The sequence below is a fragment of the Pocillopora verrucosa genome, chromosome 6 (assembly GCF_036669915.1).
Source record: "Pocillopora verrucosa isolate sample1 chromosome 6, ASM3666991v2, whole genome shotgun sequence".
NCBI lineage: Eukaryota > Metazoa > Cnidaria > Anthozoa > Scleractinia > Pocilloporidae > Pocillopora > Pocillopora verrucosa.
Window position 1 is genome coordinate 4,248,096 of NC_089317.1, and position 14,801 is coordinate 4,262,896.

Below are 14,801 nucleotides of genomic sequence, written 5' to 3' on the forward strand. Positions count from 1 at the left end.
GACGAAAATACATCGGAGTTGTAGACTTTAGGTTTCTTTTTTGACCAGTAACCATGCGACTTAGAATCATTTTAGGTTCCTTCTGTCACAAAGTAATTCTGCAATTTATGATAAAGGAGTTTGCTGTTAAGCTCTGTATCATGTAAGAGCCGTTTTTAGCACCTTTCACGCACCCAAAATCCCCACCCCCACCCCAAGGGATTGAACTCTCATTTTAGAAGAACAGTGTTACTCGTATACATTATCATGTTGCATAAGAACGCAGAATCTGAGAGAGGAGTTATCCGGAGGAAGTAGGATTTATTAGAATGGAAGGGATGAAATTATTGCCTTGTCTTGTAGTATTTTCATTAAACCCTTACCGTGTGTAACTTTCAAAATGCTGTTGTGTAATTTAAGTGACGGAAGTTGTGCTCTAACAACAGAATATTTGAAAGACCTTCTGACAAGTACAGACATTTGCGCCAGGTTATTTTTGCCTGAAATAAGGTGTCAGTGTTTCACAAGAATCTTTTTGACATTCTGGTTAGCAGGGTTCAAAGTCCTAACGAACAGAAAAATCTTTTTCGATGATTTCGGTTTGTTTCTCATAGCCGTGTTGCGTGATGAGAACTGGGCATCGGCAAAGACCTTTTGGACGAAGTCCTGAGGGTAGCCTCGTTCTGTAAGGCGAGATAAAAATTATTTCTTCTTTAACTCAAAAGATTCTTTAACTGAGTTTGTTCTCAGTAAGCGTAGTGCCTCTCATTTTATAAAATCCTTCTTAACCGTTTAGCCCCTAAGAGTGACTAGCATCTAATTTCTCATTACAATATTACCCTTTAGTCACGCACTAAGGTCATGAGAATTATGGAAATGATCAACAACCACAGAAGCTCTGGATCATTAAGCTAATTCTCCTTTGTCAGCACCTTAGGAAATGTATAGAGAACAGTGTGGAGAGTATGCATACTGATGTTAGAGTGTAAAGGGTTAACACTGAGAAGGTGGCGTGAAGATAAGTGTGTATCTTGGAACGTTTCTGTCGGCTTGTAATATGTTTAAACATGAACGATTTTGCTATCGGTAAATCTCGGTCCTTTACACCGTTTTTGTAAAACGCCAAACATACCACCGCAATTAAAAAGAAACAGATAAATTTTTCCGTTTAATCTGTTCCCATCACCATTTTGCGTCTTTGTCGAGCGGCACTAACAGAGCTGACTCGAGATATTAATTTGTGAAACCAGAGATTAAATGTCCAATCTGTGAACTAATCTGAGCTTGGATACAGCACGGCAACTTACTCCAAAAAGGTTAAAACCGGTGGTGCATGCTACATAAGCTGGGTTCTCAAGTGGGAAATTTAACCTCCTAATCTATCTCTCGATCCAGGTCTCTACATGTAATTCGTCTGGAACTTAACTTTACAAACCTGAACAACTTAAACGAGGATGAAAAATTTTTGCAATGATCAGTACAGTGTAATGGCGGACAGTTAAAACGAAAAATTGTTGCTTATTGAAAAAACAAACAAACAAGAAAACCATCTCTTTTTTGGCAGTACCTAGATGAGTGTAATTTCACCAAAAATTAAATCAGAATCGGGTGAACGGGAAGACATTTTCCTCTTTTTTCTTACCTCGAGAAACTTTAACTAAACGTTCTTGTCCGAAAGGAAAGCTTCCTTAGATGCCCAGTAGCCTCTCGGAAGATTACCCTCCCACCCTCCCCCGACCCCAAGTCTTACTTGTCACCACTCGAGTGGTCTACACACAGAAACCAAGTACAGCAAACAATGTCGCTAGTAAAAAAAAACCTTTATTACAAAATATTTGCGGTTCTATTTACATTAAGCGTTGTTTTTCACTCTGGTGATTAAAAATACTTCGTCTACCTGGTAAGTCTCTTTGACCCAAAATCACAAGTCCAAGGTTAGCATATAGAATGAACGCAGACCTTTGGGGGACGGACTATTAGAAAAGTGTACCGCCCACAGATTTTAGAGCAAAAGAGGGACTGTGGGTAGTCTAGCGACGTTTATGTTCCTTATTGTAATCCAAAACGGTCAGTACAATAATGGAGAACAAATCACCTAAAACCCGACAACAAGACGCTCGAAAACAATTGTGTCCACATTTCCATGCTCACCAAAAGATACGCTTCGATATCTCGTATGCGTTTGTTTTAAATTGTTTTAGGTATTTTTTTTCTTAGCCAGGTCATTCTTCGGTATCAAACATTTTGACATAACGTAACATCTGTTAGATGTCTTAGATCATTCTCCGTCTATTAATGGCCTACACCTGCTCAAACGGTTTTGCTTAGTTTTCCTCTGTTCCACGTAGACTACACTTTTTAATGAAAATTGTGTGCACTTCTGTCTCAATAGTACCAAAGGGGACGTCGACCTCGAGGAGAGAGATGGATTCTTGGGCTTTTCGATACATCGTTAGACCATATTTGCAGCTTGTCAAAGGGCGAAATGCTGCTACGCTATTGCTGATTATTCAAAGAAACGTGCAACCAGACTCTTTGGTTTATATAGATGAATGGGCGGCTTACAAACAAAATCAAAGGGCTTTGGGTTTCAATCAACAAACGGTGAATCAATCGCTCAACTTCGTAGATTGTCCATACCCAACACCTAACTTCTTTTAAATTGTGTTTATCAAACTTCAATGTACTTGGCCAAAATTCTGTAATAACAGCTATTAGTCACTATGTAGCCCTTTTTTATTTTTTATGTAAACGCGGTGCTTGTGCAAAATCAAATTAGCCTTTCTGTAACCATACTCACCACCTTTTCGCAGACGTTTCCTTCCCTCCGGTTTTTTGAGAGGGAAGACGTGTCCCGCTACGCTTAGCCGGCTAATATCAAATCATAACGGATGGAATAAAGTTGTCATAACTGAAGTAATTTTTGAGTTTTTTTTTTAGTTAATTTTTGAAGTAATTTTTGAGTAATTTTTGTTTTTTTTTGAGAGGGAAGACGTGTCCCGCTACGCTTAGCCGGCTAATATCAAATCATAACGGATGGAATAAAGTTGTCACAACTGAAGTAATTTTTCTGTGTGTGGTCTTAAACCATACGTAACAACTTATTGGGGTGTTACTGTTTATCTATGCGCTAAAAAAAAGACTTGAACACACAAGCTAAAAGAAAACCCTTTTGTAGAGAAGAAACACCGCGGGGATAGGGGTAGTAAGAAACGAGGTCTGGGACCAAACAACGATGCTCTCACGACTTGCAAAGCGATCGATTTCGCGTCTCACCCAGAGGTTATTCGACTGTTCGACAGTAGGTCAACTTTTCCCGCAAAATTTGACAGCGAACTCTAATGGTGTTTCAAGAACTGAATATTAGGGAGCTTATAAATAAGCAACCACGACGGCGATGCCGAGGATAAAGTCGATTAAAAATTGATTGATATTCTTCTAAAGAATCTCACTGGCTAGATGGATTCTGTATTTCTAAAGCTTAAGGGGTCCTTCCTTCCAGCTTATCATAATCTTTTACCATAAACCATTAATACCGCCTTAAAGAGCTATCCTTCTATGTTATTTCAATTAACGGTTAACTATTTAACTTGAATGTAGGGCTCTTATAGCAGGTTTGACAAGAGAAGTAAAAGTATGGGCAACTTATTGGCACGAGAGAAAAAAAATCAAACAAATTGCTTGGGTTTGACCTTTGTGCGACTATTAACCGCTTTTTGCTCGAACAATAGCAGAGGCAAACATTTTAAGTTATCGATAATAATCGTGGAAATGTTATAGCATGTTTTGCTTCTAATGAGCCATTTACTGACTTTACTACTTTATTTGTACTTGCAATAACGTTCGAATGATTTACCGAAGAGGATCTGCTCTGACTAATTTAAATAAACAAACCATCGAAACGCAGGGAACCGCGCTCCTTTAAGAATACGTTACGCGCAATACGCCACCTCGCTAATACTGGGTCAGAATGAGCCCTGGGATTGGCCGAGCCTGTACCAGGTCGCTAAAGGGGCATGTTGTTTCGCGCGGCCTCGATCTCTGTAGTTGTTTTAGGAGATGCAGAGCCAAGAAAACTTCACAAATTCATTTAAATTTGTTCGTTTGAAAACCTTTTTTCTTTCCATGATGGGTCGGGGTGATCGTTAATATCAGTGTGGGAATGTGAAAATAACCGTAGATATCCCGAAAGGTACAAAAATTTTCACGAAAACCTTTTATTTCCAATTCGTGGGTTCGTGCAGAAGTCCGGGATAAGTTGTTACACCTTCCGTTCCATTCCGTTTCACGCCGCCTGGATCCTTTTCGTTTTAGAGTCTCGGAAACTTTAACAAATGTTTAAAAAGGAATATATTTTGCAACCTTCTTTCGCTGTATGATGCTACAATAACCGAAGATGTCCTGTAAGTTACGTAAATTGAAGAAAATCTTTAATACATATTTCGCGGTAAGACGTTTTGTTCATAACATCTTCAGTTTTCATGACAGTTTTGATATTCAATCTCGCCTGTTTTTCTCTTCTTTGCCCGATTTTCATTGGAAATCAATTGATAGCTTTACTCCGATCGTTTTTTCCACAAATTAACATTTAAGATATCAATACGCAGATTTGTCGGGATTATCAGATAATGGCGTGCTACCAAAGCAAGGGAATATAAACTCGTGAGAACACAAACTGTATAATATATTCTCTTAACCAAAAGCTATTTATAAAATGCAAGGAAAAATGACTATATTGACTATAAATGGCAAACTACGAAATTGAAATCATATCTAGAGAACAAAACTAAGAAAATATAGCCCAACAATAAGAGTCGTAAGAGAAACAGACGTTGTTTTGCAATAAACTGATTGAAATTATGACCAACTGTGATAAAATTGTGCATACAAAAACGAATGAAGCGAGCACGTTTTGGAACAAACGCGTGTCTCCAATTACAATAACAACAGATGAAAAGAAAATGAGAAATGACAATAAACAAAAGAGCGAATGTCCCTGATCCCTAACTACGGAAAAGCAAATTCAAAAGCAGGCTAAAAACAAAATAGAATGAAGTTATTTGAAACATTGAAACATAATAATAACTAAGCGAATTTGCGGGATTTACGCGTTAGAAAACAAGCTTAGCGACTAAAAGCAATTCGGTAATTAACAAGGTCAAGCACATGTACTTAATGCAGCAAACAGCGTAAACAATCCTACCTTGCCAGGAAGAAGTTCTCTAGCTCTTTAGTCTTCTCTCAAGCGAACAGTTCAGCACGGCAGCACAAATCCAACTAAACTACAACCGAACAGTGGACATTCGGGGGCTCCGGTTGTTACATTTTGGACCCCCCTGGTTCAAATCCGCTAGAGGATATGGACCCCCTTTCCGAACTTTCCTTATTAGCATCGTTTGTACCATATTTGGTAACTAATTCCATCTGAAAGCTTTGTGTCGATGTTTTCTCCAATCACAACACAACATTCCCTAATAAAAGGTAAAGAAAAACAGTCATTTCGTTCCAATTCTGCCGCATTCATTATAGCGAGTCGCACAGTGTACGCAAGAACTAAATTCAAACAAACTACTGCATTCGAACTATCGAAATTGTTACAATAATTCTTTGCTTCTTCTGATGCGAATCAACATTGATACAAAACGTCATAAAAATAGTGGAGACTATTGCGTCAAGTCACAAAAATAACTCAGTCTGATTTTCTAATTAAATAACATTAAACAGTTTCTGAACAAGAACGAAGTAACTACTCCTACTAGAAGTCGTTCGTAAAGCCTATGATAAGTAAAAACGTTTCTATTCTGAACTACTGGAACTCAGCTTATTTTCAAATGCAAATCAACATGAATATCTAGGTCTTAAAAAAAGTGGAGACTATTAAATTGAACTCAATCTCATTTTCTAATTTTAACGATTATTAACTGTTGAGGGATCCGAAATAATAACTTAACAATTACGAAGACGTCTAGAGTCTGGCGGTCTTCAGACAATGCAGAGCCACCTGCCCTCCCGGGCAGTAAATCCCTCGTAATTGTTAAGTTAAATAATAACTTAACAATTACGAAGACGTCTAGAGTCTGGCGGTCTCCAGACCGATGCAGAGCCACCCGCCCTCCCGGGCAGTAAATCCCTCGCAGTTCATTTGCAACCATTCCTCGCACAACTCCCACTGTACCATATCGTCCGGGCATGGAACAATAGCAAAATAAATTGATGTTACAATTTTGTCTCTTATTAGAGTGGTCTAGTAAGAGGACGGGAACGTCAGTTGACAATTTCGCGCGCAGCAAAAATACCGCAAAGAAACTGGTCGAGAACGTCGCCCCGTTGTGTCTCAGAAGTGACTTAGCAGTCATTACAACGGACCGTCAAAGTTATATTTGTTCTTGAATATCCTAACCTCGGCTCTTTCAAGATCAACATCACCTTTGAATTTTCGGTTTCATTGACCACTTGAAGGACAACAAAATTATCCTCTTTGAGAGTTATGTAACAAATGCAAACAGAGGATAGTTATAGATACTGCAAGTCAGTTGTTAATATGAATCCACATGGGGATTAAGCTTTGAAATTATTCCATTCCAGTTAATTCTCGAGTCTACTAATTTATCTATCAAATTTTGAAGCCCACTGAATATTTTTTTCCATGATTTGTGTCGTCGTCATTTTGTTTCGTGTTATTAGATTTCAGCACTTCTCGTTTTTCTTCATAATTTTGAAAAGTATAATTTGGAATTGAAATTGTCGTCGTTTTTCCCCTTGTTTATTGAATATTCTTCTCCATCATGACAGTACATCTCTTTTGAGCACCACCTTCTTAGAGTTGCGATACATTTTGAACGGAGCTGTCAGCAGTTAAGGCGAAACCATATAGAAACCAAACGATCCAACGATGGATTTGCTTACGATGAGTTCCTGTTTAACCATGAACGAGTGAAATGAAGTCAAACTTGTCACCAACGAAACGGTTAGACTGAGGAATAAGACTTCGTTCCTGTTTTTGTTCTTGTTGCTGTTGTTTAATTTTATTATTACTATTATTATTATTTTATACATATATATATATATATATATATATATATATACATCTTTTAACGAATAAAGTCGTTTAAGACTGAATCAAATTAATACTGAGATTTAAAAAGCCGTGCCGAAATCAAACTGATTGTCATTTTCTTTTGCAGCGAGAGCATGATTTTCTTATCTCAGTTTTCATCAAGAATTTAAGACATAAAAAAGTGCACACCCAAGCTATTCCCAAATTTTTATCTCTGGATTCAATTCGGCGAACATTATTTCATCACTATAAGGATGACAGTGACAACAAATAACACCGAATAATACAGAAAGTAAGCTTAGTGATATTTAATTTTGATAAACTTCATTATGAAACAAGTTTATTGATGAATTAATTCACGGTAAAATTAAGAGCATCCCACCCTAAGAGCTTTTATACAAGAAATGTATTAAAGAAAAGCTTAAAAGTGAACTGAGCCCTGAAATCTTGGATCCGGTGCTTGCTATCGACTGTGTTTAAGCTGGATTTGGGAATCCAGCATAAACACGATCGATTGGGGAGAACGGCAACGCCAACACTGGAAGTCGAAATATAGTCATGTGCAGACTATCCGCACGCTTTCCCGTTCTGAAATGACGTTCCCGTCCTCTTGCTAAATCAGTCTATTGAATGTAGCGGTTTTCGACTGTCGCGGAAAAGGTTCGAAACGACCTTTCTCCAAACATTAAACTAAATGCTTGCGCATTTTCCCTTGGTCAAAAGAAACATCCTACAGGTCATTTCCAGCAGCCAGTTCGCATGCATTGACGATACGCACGTTTTGAATTTAACAACATACTGTAGTACGAACTGGAACGTAAAGTTTTAGCTATTTCTACTAGAACGTTAAGGATGATTTTTTCACTCAGTTTTGTTTGGGGGTCCAAATTCACAAAGGGGGTCCATATTCGTTAGCGGTTTAGGGCCGGGGAGGCCGTATCCGCTACCGGATCTGGACCTGGGGTCCAAATCTGAGAGGGGGTCCAAATCCGCTAGCACACCGTGAAATCACATTCGAGCTTACACTTGCAGCTGTAAAGGCATTCCTAAGTGATATCATAAGCTTGATGAATCATATAAAAAAATTCCTAAGAACAAAATGAAATAGTAAAAACTACGCGCCACTATACATGTAGTTACTCGGAGAAATTACATGTCTAGTGACTGTCACACAATCTTAACTAAAGCATTTCCCTGTCCCTTTAATGTAGATCAGAAACGACTGCTGAAAGTAAAACGGTTGGTCTGAATACAGACTCTTGCCAAAGTATGAAATTCAAATAAAGTAACCTTTTAGTGCGCATCAATTCATACTTCATGGATCGACTTACCCTTCACACGATCTTCTCGACAACAGTGCTTCAAACGAAATAATTACGCCCAGGGCACGTAATGAGGCTAAGCAACCGTCCTGAAAAGAGAAAAAGGTAGCTAATGTATCAAATATATGTTCAACATACGCTTACCTCCAAAGTCTCGTGTTAAAATTTTCATAATTATACACATTTACGCGTGTGAAATACCGTACGTCAACAACCGATTACTGAAGTTTAAGTTACAGATTGGATAACTTTAATTTTCAGTATGTACCTGCGCTTTCTTCGGGTCAAATCTTCACATGGAGAGTGATGTTAGTTTAAACCAATTCGTTTCCCTGTTTCCTGATCTTCCGACAAGAATGATGCGTTCGTCTTCTTATATTTTCAAAATTTTGAAGGGCCGGAATCCTTCCCTTCCCCTTCCCCCTCCCCCCCCAACACTCTTAAAAACCCGGCCACGCTCGTAGTTGTGACTTAACCCCAATCAAAACTTCCTTTCTTCTCATAAGCCTTTACGTCTGTTCTTTTGACGTTTCCATCGTCGACCCGTCCAAAGACCGGCTGGGCCAGCAAGATTGATTGTGAGTGGCGGTTTTCCAAAGGTCACTATTATTCCTGTGTCTTATCTGCGATGCTATGAGCCGGTATGGGGTCTTTCTTATATAACTGTCATAAAAGAACAAAAGGTCGTTTGCTGGTAGTCGATTTATTGCAAACACTATAATATTGAACGTTTCAGCGAAAGGAAAATTTAAAAGAATAGATTTTAGGAGCTAATGTCAGCATGCATCAGAGAAACAGCGTTACCCGAGTTGCGTGACCTCATGTAACGAATATACTAGACCTACGGTATTTCTGTCAAAATAATACTTTGTTTTATCATCTAAACTTAATCCCCTGTCATTATTGAAGCTGGCAAAGAAAATTTTTTGGTGAATATTTTTGTCCGACATACTTTTCCTGTGTCGAAAGGTAGCATCAAACAAAGACAGTTTTAACAATGACCGATATGACAGAATCTCTGAGCTTCAAGCTTTTAAAAGACAAAAGGATGGTTATAAAATTACTGTGTATTTCTGTTGTTCTATCTTGAGACGAACTCAAAGTCCGGCAAAGTTTACTTGATAGCGACTATGAAACATACATGGTGTGCCTTCTTGTCGCCGCCGTTAACTGGCATAAATCATTACAATTTCCAAAAAAATCTAACATAGCACCCTTACCTTGTTTATTTATGATTTTATTAGCTGTCTCGATGATCACGTTAATTATGCTCTACCACATTCTAGCCAAATTCTAGCCCAAGTATTTATTTAATTTTACATTAATGTATCCATGTTCGATATTTTGTCCGTAAAAGAACCTCATACCTAAGCGGGTCACCCCACCTATCTTGTAAACGTGATCAAAATAAAGTAAGAAATTATATGGACAGGTGACTTACCCCACCTAGGCGGGTTACCTCACCAACCAACTGTATTTGCGTTGTGGAAATTTATTCAGGATACCTTTAGCTGGGGAATCTGAGATCTGCAGATATAATCTACTTCAAAAACATGGACTACATATACATAACTGCATTTCTCTATATGTTGCATGAGAATAATTTCTCGGCAGGGTTAGAAAGTGGTCTACTACGGTAATCCATGAATCAGTGTCTGAGATGGAATATGTTGCATTATTTCTCAGATTTCTTCGACAATCTTTTCAAATAGAATTCCAACCTAGAGTTAATTTGAAAATTTATCTAAACAGCTGGGCTACACAAACATGCTATTTTCATTACAGTGACATTAGTAGAAATCTATAAAAGCAACCGAGCCAAACACCGAATGTATACACGAGGTTCAGGCACAATCAAGTATTTTCTTGCGACAGCTACATGTTTCGAACATTTTATGTGTGCGAAGATTTTATTTAGCTTACAGTCGTATTTACAACAATATTTATAGTTACCTGTAATTTTCTCTAAAATTATGCCAGTGGGATAGATTATAAATTAAAAAACAATATAAGCGACGGGCCAATTTCAGCCAAAAACACGTCGACAGAGTTGGTATCTTTATAAACAGCGATTTGTTTATTTAGCACTCGAGAAAAATAAACTCAAAAACTTTACCTAAAACGGTGGTTTGTTCCCTTAACAATAAAGGTAGGGTAATTTTTCAGTTAAAATTGATAGATTTAAATGAATCAAAACAGAAGTAGAGACCAAACACTTCGAGTTTTGTCCCAATAGCGTGTGATTTGCAATAGGAATACAGCAAAGAAAATAGCCGAACTCCGTGAAGATGCACGCTGTATATTTTGGTCTGGCGCGCTCGCTTTTCACGGGCCAAAAATAATGTTTTTACATGATAAACATGAAGAATTGCTCGTTGAAAAGAGCTCTTTTATTTTATGTACATTCGTATACCCCCGATGTTATGGTCGTCTGAAATATGGCAAAATTCAGCGTACAAACGGAATACAAAATATAATGTACTTTACGCGGGTGGTTGCAAACGAAAGAAAGTTTAGTTGGAGAGGAAATATAGTTGGAGAGCTATTCCAAGGGATGAAAAAAATGAATCCAAGATAATTTTTCGTTGTCTAGTACGAGCGTTGTGAAAATGCACTGAAAGCCCGATATAAATTATGCAAATTAGGTACGTTTTGGCCGATTTCGAACTCTCGTATTTTTTGCCAAAATAAAAACTCGCTGGAACTTTTGAATATTATTTTTGAAAACAATTCATCAAAAGGGTCTTTTGGAGCAAATAAAAAAAAAATTGAATTTTTGCTTGTGTCGCCGGATTCTTGAAAATTACTAACTTCTCTTACGTTCTAGGCCTCTTCATGTACTATAGTGTATACGTGCGCACAAACTGGTCTATTTCGCTGATTGAGATTGGTACATTGAAAGATGTCGGTCCTCAACAAATCACACAGAAATAAATCATGTTTAACTGTACACCAAACTGCTCATCGAGAGGGTCACAATGCATTTACAACTGTCCTGTTCTATTTTAGAATCGATCAATTTTTTATGAGCATTATATGAGTTCGGAGATGTCGGTTTACGTTATATTCGATGAAACACCCTCGAGTAACTGCCGTATTTTAAAGCAAAAATATTGATAAACGCCGCCCCCGAATAAATGCCAAGTCATTACGCGACTCTTATTCGAATAATAGACTCAAAAAAGCAGACCGATGACTACTGAGGGCCTGTTTTCAAGGAGATGGGGAGCCCCAGATAGGTGAAGTAACCCGCCTGGCTGGGTAACCCGCCTGTCCATATAATCTATTATTTCATCTTGATCACGTTTACATGATAGGTGGGGCGGATCAAATAAGGAAAACAACAGCGAAACGCGAGTGTGTTAAGACTTTGTACATTTCTTGGTCTTCCCATGCAGAACTAAAACGTTAAAACATCAATTTTTACATCCACTTAGCAATAAAACTTCGACAGCGATTTAGTCACGTTTTTACTTTTAACTCAACACTACATTCACACGTTATGCCTAAGTAAAGACGTTGTACTGTCAGAAACGGTTAACGCATCGAGCTATTGGCCAAAATCTTAGAGGAAAATTAATTACGTTTTTTCTGCAACGTTTTTACGACACGTCCTAGTGACATCTTAAACTCCTTAATTGCAAGTGTGATAACAACCTCGAGAAACTTCATCCTGGCATCCTGGGGTTGTAAGATTGTATGTAAACGCTGGCTATTTTTAGCCCACGGTTAGGCGGGTCACCTCACCTACCTGGGGTCCCCCACATTCATGTAAACAGGCCCTAGGGCAATGAAATACAGGTTGGTGGTTGATTACTATTAGCCTGGAACTTCTTCGACTACAAAACTGAAGATAGTATTGCTTACGTATTGCAGTCGGAAAAAAAATCGATCAAGTAATAGTGCCAGAAGGGTCCACCAAGTATATCCAGGCACCGGACGTTTCTTGGAACAAGCCGTTCAAGGCCACTTGCACTTAAAAGGAATGATTGGCTGGGTACCGTGGGAATTCACGAAGAAACAGCTGCTGAAATTTGAAATTATCCCCGAAAAGTACCATTTTAGAGTGAATTCTTGATTCTTGAGCAGAGCTACCCACAGAGGTAATAAAAAACCCCTCTCGAGCCGCATGTTGAACCTTCCCGTGGACGACATGATTCACTGCCCCAAGGAACGACAGCCTTGTGGCAGTGCACGATTATTGCTTCTATCGCAGTTGCAAGTTCTGAGTAAGCAAGGCACAAATCCCTTTGAATGTACCGGTTCTGATTTTGAGAGAGCACATCCGTCATTATATCTTTTGGATTCGGATCATGAAGAGGACAGAGACATTGAAATTGGGTGAACTATGTTCACTTTATTTCACATTAAGTATTGCAGTAGTATTAACACGCAGATTGTGAAATTGAGGACAAGCACTAGAACGTGTTTTTGTTTTTTACAATTAAAATGGTCAGTTACCATACTATTGTTTGCAAAAAGTAAATTGAATTTTAAATAAACGCCGCCCTCGAATAAACATCGCACTTGAATCACGAAAATTTTAATAAACACCGCGGCGTTTAATCGAATAAATATGATAAGTGAAAACACTTTATCAGCTCTATATTTAAGAGAGCTCCTTTGTAAGAAATTTTTATAAGAGTTGTTTACAGTCTGTTGGACCAAGTTCTATCCACCAATCTTTCGATGAAAGAATTTATAGTTGGTGCCAATCCTGATCTTCCTGCAGCCAGCTAATTTCCCCAAGGTCTTGAAACAGGTAGGAAATCGACAATATCCCTTCATATCTGGGGCTCTTCTGACTCGTCATTAAGTACTAGGCTTTTGCGGAAGTAGGCATCCGCCGGCACACATAACCATTTTAGAGTTATCCACAACAACTTTGTTTACCTCGCCCCTATTGTGTCCCTACCTCCCCCCTATTGTCAATTCCCCCCCCCCCCACCCCACAAACCTCCCGTTCAGGAAGCTTTCAGTGATCAAATTTCATTGAATGGCTCTGCAGCTCGCAACAGAAATAAAAAAACAATGCCTATGAATGTTTTTTGTCTTTGTTTTTAATGAAAGAGAGACGCTCGAAACTATGACGTAATGAAAATCAAAGGGCTCTTGGAGCCAGCTCATTCATGTTATGGCTTAGGTTTGAATTGATTTCTTGGACTTGCTGAATATAGGTGCAGATGAATTCGGTTTATGTGAACTTTCAAGACTTTTAGAATAAATTTTCTTTTATTTTTGGGCAGTTATGTGATAAGAAAACTTGTGCATTCGTAGTGATGAGGATCGGAAAAAAGTTTGTGTGGGCTGGAGGTGGGATGGGCAGAGGTCATTAGGCAGACTACGCCCTCAGTTGGCTGCAATATATCTCATAACGCTGACTGCCGCAATAATTATCTATTAAATATTCCTTGCCCGTTTCTTGATATCTTTTGTTTTAAACAAAGCGGCCATTGCATTTGATTTTTAACAAAGCGGCCACAATCGTTCCTAATATAATTTCAAGTCTTCATCTAATCTGATTTTCACATATTAATATTTGCGTAGTCACCAAACCAACGAGAGATAAAACCACCAAAAAATTTAACAAATGGCCAGTCACGAGGGCAACGCTTCGCTTTTCCCTATGATTCTCCGGTTTCTCATGAAAACCAATGACAATATAAGACACTAAGGGGAAATCAGTATGTGTACACTTCTGAACGTTGAAAATATATCAAGTCGAAAGAAAAGTTCTGGTCTTGGTTCGCATTTTTGTCAGAAAAATGAACACATATCGGTCAAAAAGATGAATTTCTCGAATATTGCGTAGGTTAAATATTCAATAGTGGCATCCATTTACATCCACATCTACTTTTAGTAAGTTGGTAAATTCTGTAAAGACATCACGCCAACCAACTCGCGCGGAAAATGAGAATACTAAACGAGGCTTGAAAAAAATTAAGAACGATTGTGATCAAGAGACAGGCAAGGAATATTCCACAATAGTGCAAATAATCGCGAAAGATGATTGCGGAAAAGCACTTGCGTGACGCTCGGTAAGTTGTAAGATGCCATGTTATCACGTATCAGACGAAAAAACAGTACAAATTCTCAGTCTGCATTTTGTACCCGGTCTGCGGTCCGTAGTCTGCATTTTGCACAGAGTACGAAGTCATCCAAGCGCTTGATACGGCTGGACACGGTCCTCAAATAACTCCATATTTCTCTTTGAAATATACTAATTTTTCATTGGAAAATATTCTACCTTCATTTACAATCCTCAAGCGCTTCTAAAAAGTGAAAAAATGCCAACGTTGTCCGTTTCGCTGGCCTTGTACACAGAGTGCGAAGGGATCCAAGCGTGACACTAAGAAAATTTTCACCAGACACTACCGGACACGGTCTTTAACTAGACGTCCGGCAGTCTGATATTTTTCCATATTTCTCTTTGGAAAATACCA